Below are 8,684 nucleotides of genomic sequence, written 5' to 3' on the forward strand. Positions count from 1 at the left end.
AACTTTTTAAAAAAATGTTTCAAAATCTTGTTAGTAGAGGCTTGATCTTTTTTTTTATTTCTCCAATGAAGCAGTCAAACACATGAAATAGATGCCTTGACTTTGTGCCATGATGCAGGGATGAGCATGAAATATGTAAATTGCAAACAAGAGAGTCTTAATTTAAAGTGGAAATGGAAGTTTCTCAAATGCCTTCAACTCATGTGCATTGACTGAATGAAATTTAGGTTTGCCTCTGAAATGTATACTTGTCCATTACCAAAGTGCTGAATGTAAATATTCTTCGGGTGATTTCATTCATTTCTATGACAGACAAAATGGCTCATTTAAGAGCATGTAACATCAGCATGGACTCCAATTGAGTGGGTTCTTTTTTGCTGATACGACAAAAAGAAATTATGTCTTCGGAAACACACACACAATACTGTACATACAGATGTAAACTAACAGGCCAGTTGACTGACTGTGGCATTTAACAGAGAAATTTATACAATCGTTGTTCAAACAAATGATTTGTTTCTCTCAATGGTTAAAAAAGAAATGTGTAAATGTTCTTATATTACATAATAAAATGGCGAGTAAAATCATTTCCCTTACCCTGTCTCTGAAGAAAAAATAATATTCAGGAAAAGTGTGTTATCTCTTCTGTTTTACAGTGGGAGCCTCGATATTATTTGTTTATTGCAGCTGAACAGAGTCCCCTTTACATGGAACATCAGAGCATAATAAAGTGGGTAAACAAGACAGGACAAAAAGATCTCAGCTGCCCATATACAGTCATATAGGAGACACAGACTGGATGTAGGACACAATGTTATATTGCAATTTATATTTTTACATACTCTCATTAAACTTGTCTTCTGTGTCTTCTGTCTCCTGAAGTGCAACCATGGCTATAAACCGGGCTACAAACTGGATTAATGATGTTGGACTTTATATGCAGTATATGTGTGTGTGTGTGTATGTATGTACATATATAGATAGATAGATAGATAGATAGATAGATAGATAGATAGATAGATATAGATATAGATATACAGATATAGATATATAGATATCAAGGCTTCCCCTAGGATTTTTCCTTGCCAATCCAGTTTCCGGAAAGAGTTTATTTTTCCGGATAAATTTTAAATTTACCAGTCACGTTTCAATAACAGTCTATGTTTCAAATGCAAATATAATGTACACCTAGGTTGATGAAAGAATGACAAAGACCTCAAATCAGTTTGACTTTTTAATGAACAGTAATGATTAAGCATCAGCTGCTCAAATGTAGAATATTACAAAACATCTGTAACCTGTAACATCTGTAGCCTGTTTTTAAAAAAAAGGCTAGGCCTACATGGTATCAAATGTAGCCTATAGGCTACCAGGTAACACTTTATTTTCTCCTTTTTTTCAGTGCTGCAACGTCCTCCGCTGCAGAGTGTGAGTCATACAATGACAGTCGGTGGGGGGGGGGGGGGTCAACTTTTTCTCCAGGGCTGTATGGCATAGTATATATAAATGTTTCGACCCCCTGAACTGTTGTTTTTACCTCTTTTGGGAGGATCCAAGTCTTTATTATGGGGGGTCAAACCCCCCCCAATCCCCCTCATAATTCGAACACTGCCCTGCTGCCAACTTGAAATCAAACGTGTCCAATGTGTCTTTGCAGCTTGCAATGTTCTGTTTAGGGATAATCTTTTTTATATGTTTTGTATGAGCATTGTTGTCAGACATTTTGTGAAGCAGTAGGATCTCACATTCCACAAACACTAAAAGAACATACAAACCAATAAAAACAATGAGAAAGTAGCACGGAGATATTACAGCAGCAGCCCAAGGTAAATCATACAGTTAGTTTAATCCTTTAACCTAGGGGTTGTTTTGTAATGAAAGTTATTAGCAATATTCCAGTGACAGTTAATTACATTCTCACATATGCTAGAAAAAAGGGGGAAATGTCAGTTATTTTAAAGCTACAAAACAGAATGATGTGTCTTCACGATAATCATGATAACACCAAAGACAAATAACAATGTTATCTAGTTTGCTGGCCACATAATCCTAGTCAGAAGCAGTAGGAGTTCAAATGTTGCTCTATGTATTGGCACTATCCACAAAGTGACAGTCATTTGACCTGCTGTCTAGAACCAGCTGGTTATTTTTTTTCCTCCCCTTCTGTCGCCTTCTTCTATATTTAATTACACAAACAAATGATGACATAAGAAAAATGTTGAAGTAACACTATAGCAAACAAGCTGCCACCTGAATGGTGCACTAGCTAATTAACTGTTGTTTTTATTCATTAATTATGGACTAGCTGTCACTTCTTGTTGGTATACTCATGTAGTCAGGCTACACGAACAATATAATGATAACCAATAGGTAAAGGCAAAGCCTTTTCTGTTCATTTGCAGGGCTATAAGTTTTGGATTTTAGCTCGTGACTGGAAAAGACAACCATGCTGTCTTAACCAGCGTATAACACTTTTAGATGACAGACTGAGGACAGCTAATTGTTTTCTGCTTGAATCACTGCAAACTAGCCGTGGCAGCAGGTGTGCTGCTATTGAAAACAGGTGTGTTTCTACTGTATATTGACATTTTAAATCTCTGAAATTTTTAGGCTTTTATATCAAAACACACAAACTAATATTACCACTGTTACCACTGTTGTTTAAAGCTAGCATAACTATATTAGAGAATGAATGAGCTAGATATTTTGCATTTCTTCACTTCGCCATCCAAGTTATTGTAATAGCAACCTTTTGTTGGTGAATCCCCTAATTGTTGTGATCATTTCTCAAAGAATTACTCATAGAGGCTGATTTTGAACAAAATTTTATTTTTGAAGACTGTTCTTTCAGTATTATGTAGACTTCATTCTGCTATTGTGATTCAAGATTTGATGAGTTTTTCTCTTGGAGCACTGCTGGTATTACATCATAGTGAACTATTGGTGTGTATGCCAGTCGGTTATGGCATCGAATGATGCATTCAGTAGGCGATTTGTAGTGGGATGAGGGGGGGATGCCAACCCCCCATTAGCAGAATGCCCAAAGTGGATCCCCCTTGCTCACACACTCTCCCCCTGTATAATTTATAAAGTAGTGTCAGTGACCATTGGGCCATCCCTGCATTGCCCATTGGGCCATTCCCCCCTGTTAAAAAATAACAAATTGCCTACTGGGTACATTTTATATTAAAATCAAGGTCTTATTGAAGACACTGAGTATTTTGTGTCTGGTTATACAAGACCACAATCCTACAACCTTCATCCTTCTTCTCAAATGCGGTAAAAGCAGTTTCTCCATTTGACTATGGAAAGAGAGTCAGAGACAAAAACCAAAGAAAACAAAGTCAAAGCAATTAAAATAACAGATCAAATCAACCCAAAAAACGGAATTCAAAACAAAAAAAAAGAAAGAAAGAAAGAAAGAAAGAAAGGAAAAGAAATATTCAAACTGAGTAAATAGTTTAAAACGGTTTGTTTATTTCTTACCCAACCCCCTCTTTTTAAAGAAGAAAAAGGTCAACACAGGGGGAAAAAAAGGGAGGGGGGGGGGGGAGAGAAGCTGGAGAAATTGGCATGCAGGCTTTCTCTGCACCAGCAGAGATGTGTGAATCGATAAGCTGACAGAAGGTTGACAGAATGACGGGTACTGAGAGTGCTGAAGGACATAAGCAAAGGGAGGAAAGCAGTGGAGGGGTGTTCCAGAGAATCTGACAGCTGCCTTTAATGAATAGTAATTATTTCTCAAAAGGAAGTTGCAGCATTGGATGGAGGAAAAACTCGCAGTGCTCAATAAATCTGCTTCTCACCAGAGACAAACTCGAAGGGACTGCTTACCTAGGCTAAAGAGAGGCTGTCTGATTTGAAGTTATCAAAAGGAAAAAAAAAAAAAAAAAAAAAAAGGTAAAGGACTGACTCCCTGGATTAACCAGATTTCCTCAATTTTCCAGATGTAAAGGCATTAAATCAAAGACATTTTAGTGTCATTTTAGAGTCAGTTTCATAAGTAAACCTGATAGTAACATCATATATATATATATATATATATATATATGTGTGTGTGTGTGTGTGTGTGTGTGTGTCACCAATAAAATCTTGATATATATCAAGAAGGAGCCTCTGATACTCTTCTGACCCTGTGTCATGCAATAGAAGCAATCCTCCCTAGCATTAACCTGGTGTTAAAGTTCAGGCCCTCTCGTCTTTTTGGGGGAAGAATAGAGGCTGCCACAGCCATACTAGAAGACAGTAAGCACTATGCCACAAGGCCACTGATTCACTGTGTCCTCAGGAGTATTGAACGTGACAGTTACTGGCACCATACAAAAAAAAAAAAAAGAAAAGAAAAAGAAAAGAAAAAGAAAGAAAATCTTGATAGAATGGAAAGCCTCTTGGTCTTTTCTTCTTTTGCTCCAGGCTAGGAAACCATAAAAGGGTTAAAAAAAAAAAAAAAAGGTATCCTTAATGGTTGAGGCTCATTTACAGCAACCTGGTTAGCAAAAAATAAATAAATAAATAAATAAATAAATAAATACACACGGGAAATCCCCTCTGTGCAAACGGCCTTCAATTTTTTCCTTTTTTTTTTAAAAAATTTCCTGGTGTTTGATGATGGTTGAAAAGCAAAGACTTAATTAATTTGTTGGTCCATTAGATGATTTGTAAGTTAAGGGTGTTTGTATATTCAACACTGCTGGAACTTAATTTTTTACCAGTGAGCCGACAGGTTGACAGCAGACATCTGGCTGAAGAAGCGTCAACACATCGAATGCTGATTGAGGCCTTTATAAACCGAGCTGTGGAGTCAGTTTTTAAAAGAAAAGCCATTCTTTCAAGGCAGTACTTACACGATTACTTCCACTACATACAGTGGAAAATGCTACAATGATTTGTTTTTGCAACCATAAAATGTTTGCACAGGGTTGTTCTGATAACCCTGTTAAATTAACCAAGAATCTACATGTACAATGTACATTCCATGAGCATAAAGGTACACTTAATCAGATACTGGTCTCTGAGCAATATAACACAAGTACATTCGAGACATCAGCCTTTGAATGAGAAGTCAATTGGATACGTTCCAAGGTTTTACCTCATTGGTTTTTTGGGGTGGGGGGGGGGGGGGGGGGGGGGTTGCAGTTAACAAAAGTTGGAAACAAAAAGAAAACAGAGAATCGAGACATGAGTTTGAAACGAGAGTACAAAAGTGACAGACAGCTCCACTATTGTAAGTTCGCTTTATGAAATGCCTCGGAAACAAAAAAGGAAAAAGTGCACATTAGAAAGAAAGCAAAGAGGTGGAGGTGTTTGTCAAGGACAGGTCTGTCAGAAAGAGCACCCTGGGATGAAGTGACGTAAGATGTCTCAGAAGTCTCACTGTCCCTCAAGTGGACGCAAGAGAAGGTCCCACTAAATCTGAGGTGTCAGCAAGAGTACCAAGGACACCCATAAACGAGATCTAAGAAGCGGATCCATTCTACCATTATGACTGTCCCGCGAGGCGAAGAGTAGCCAGATAGACAGAATGCGCAGTCGTATGATGGTTTCAGCATAACGTGAGTTAGCGAGCACAGGCAGGGGAGACGAGGGAGACGCGGACACAGATAAAGGCTGACTGGCCGGGGGTGAGCTGCCAGTTTCACTAGTCTCACAGATGACACAAAAGGTTGAACGGGGAGGGGTTTCACAGAGTCATAAAGGGTACGGCACCTTCCCCAATAGCATCACAGAGGATTTCAAAATGGGGAGCGAGGGCAGGGCAGCCGTGATAGATATTGCCAGTTAACAGAAGGTTTTAAAGGTGAACAAAATGAGATGAAAGGAGAACCGCACTGCCCAAAAGGCGACAAAGCGTTGTGGGCGATCTCTAGATGATCAAACAGATGTGAATTTCCTTCTCACTCCTCCTCCTCCTCCTCCTGAATGAATCGGAAAGGATAGGATCAAAGACTAATCTCTAATATTTAAGTGGATATATTTGTTCATTTTCTGTAGTTCACATTTCTGTGCTTCTGTGCAGAGCCGTAGGCAACGGTACGGAATTCTATACTGATAGGAGGAAATGAAACCATACAACCAGCAAACATCATTTTGGCAGAAAGTCCGATAGTGGGTTTAGGATGGATGGGCGGCCATATTAATAGACTTTCAGTATTCACTCCTGGCTGATTAAATTAAAAGAAGATCCACATATTTAAGACTAATATGACACAAATTAAAATTTCACAACACAGGGGGCTGTTACTGTTATCCCACTTTAGGTGGCTCCATGAGTCACCCTGTATCAAACACTAATATTACATACAGCTATACTGGTGATTGTATGTGGTCGCGAATGCTTTTCCATTCCCGTATGCTATTCCCACATCATGGGATTTCAAAAAATAATAAGAAATCAAATGTTTTTTTGTTTTTTTTTAATACAGAATTTGAGAAGATTCTCACATTTCTGGACCGTAGACTGGATCATCTGCATAAAAAAAAAAAATCTACAATACAAGTAGAAGGATGTCTCATCAGATCCAAAAACCGTGTGAAGGACATGGAGTGCTTAAATAGTGTCCAAACAGTGAGAGATAACCACATAATTCTCTACATTTTCTCAAAGTGACTGCATTGTGTTTTTTTGGCATGGCTCCAAGCTCTTGTTTGATTCTTGTTTATCCTGTTCTGTTGCCCTGATGTTTCGTGTTTTCCAAGCCTTCCTCCCGGTTAATATTCTCAGCACTGCCTCTCTTCACAGAGTTTTAGGATAAAAGCATTTCGATCTTTCTCTTGCTAACTCTCAAACTGGTCCCACTTTACCTGGCTTTGCACTTTGAGCTGGGGCCAGTGGGGGTGACGGGGGAGGGGTGGAGTTTAATGAAATAAGTCCCTTAGAACAGAGTGAATTAATATGCCTGAAGTCAAAAGTATTTAGTGAGATTATTAATTTATGTGCACCTGTTGCTGAAGAGCTTTGGACCATGAGAGACCAGCCTTTGGCATGTACACACGATCAATCGTTTACCGACCCAATTTCTTTCGCTTTCATTACACTACGCTACAAGAACAAACAGTACAAAGTCTCAAGCATTTTTTTTTCTTTTTTTTTTTTTTTTGCCTGAAATTAAAGGCCAGCAGAGAAGACCTCTGAATAAGAATTAGACGCTTCCAGAAACGTGGGAGCGCTCCGAGTATCAGAGCCACAGATCTCTTTCCCAGCAGCTGAGCATTAAATTCGTTTAAATCTTCAGAGTGTTCCCCTTCGCACGGGAGAGCGTATGTCTGAGGACTCGAAGGAAACTTCTAATGACATTCTTAAGCCATGAAGATCCTCCTTAAAAAAATTTTTAAGTGTGTGATATAACACATTCACATTTTTACAGCCGGGCAATAAACTGTCTATTGTGAGATTTAAAAGAGCTACCTTCTAAAAGTGTAATTGAATACTGTAGAATACACAGCAAGAGACCATTTCCAGAGAGAGCCAAAAGTTTCAGTGATCTATGTGTGCCCAATATTCTGATAATTAATACTTAATGAGCTGCTGCCCTGAGTGCTCATGTGAATTCATATGAAAGTGCGCTGAAGCTCAGTCTCTTCTCTTCTCCTCCGCTCTCTCTCTCTCTTTCTCTCATCTCTCGCCTGCTCTCTTTTCTTTTCCCTGTCTTTTTTTCTCTCTTCTCCTTTTCTCTCTTCCTCTGTGAGAGTGAAAGACAGAGACAGGGAGGGAGACAGAGAGAGAGAGAGAGAGGGAGAGAGAGAGTGAGAGAGAGAGAGAGAGAGAGAGAGGGAGAGAGAAAGAGGGAGAGAGATAGAGAGATGTTGTGGAATTTCTGGCGCATATCCAGCCGCGTGAGATATAGTCTCTAGGGAGATCAGATTAAAAGAGGGTTCACATGCAAACTTCTAGGACAGTGAATCGGTTCGGTGTCACCGTGGGGGGTGGCAGGATATTGACAGAAGATGACAGAGGAACATCTTTAACACTTATATGAGAATGGAGATGGGCTGCTACTGTTATGCCAGCTTCATTACCCCCATTTGACAGCCAAAGCTATTTAGAAGACAAATACAAACCGGTGCAGTCCTTCTAAAATGCACTCGGTTGTAGTTATCGACAGTCTCTCCTGTCCACCCCTGTTATACACATGGCTCTTAAAAATAATTTTAGAATTACAATGTTGTCTAACCTATTATTTTTTTTTTCTGAGCCCTTATCAGAGACAGGTATTATTTGGTTTGTCAGGGTTCGAGACCATAAAGAAAAAACACGCTGGAGAACCTTTCGTATGTTAACGTTCAATTAAAAATCGTATTTACATGCCAATCACAAAACCCTCCAATATTCTCTTTCACTCTTCTATTCTTCAGATCTGAGCGGTAACACAACAAAATATTTGGATTTGGAAGGCTAATAACGAAAGAAAATTGAGTCTTTGTGAACAGTCTTGCTTTTTCGCAACAGCACAACAAATAACAATAGGATGTGAGAGGGGGTTAAGCTGAAGTAAAACAACCGTTAATGACATTATCGTCGCTGTAAGAAGAACAGGGACAGAACCGTATTCAGAACGACAAAGCTTATTTAAAATCAGTTTAAATTGAAGTAAGTCCAAATATAGGTGGAATCCTTTGAACGTAACGACTCCTTGCTCCATCTCTTTTCAAACATGTTTTCAAGCAAACTTGATTGTTTTAATTGA

This window comes from Chanos chanos, chromosome 5 (assembly GCF_902362185.1).
Source record: "Chanos chanos chromosome 5, fChaCha1.1, whole genome shotgun sequence".
Lineage (NCBI taxonomy): Eukaryota > Metazoa > Chordata > Actinopteri > Gonorynchiformes > Chanidae > Chanos > Chanos chanos.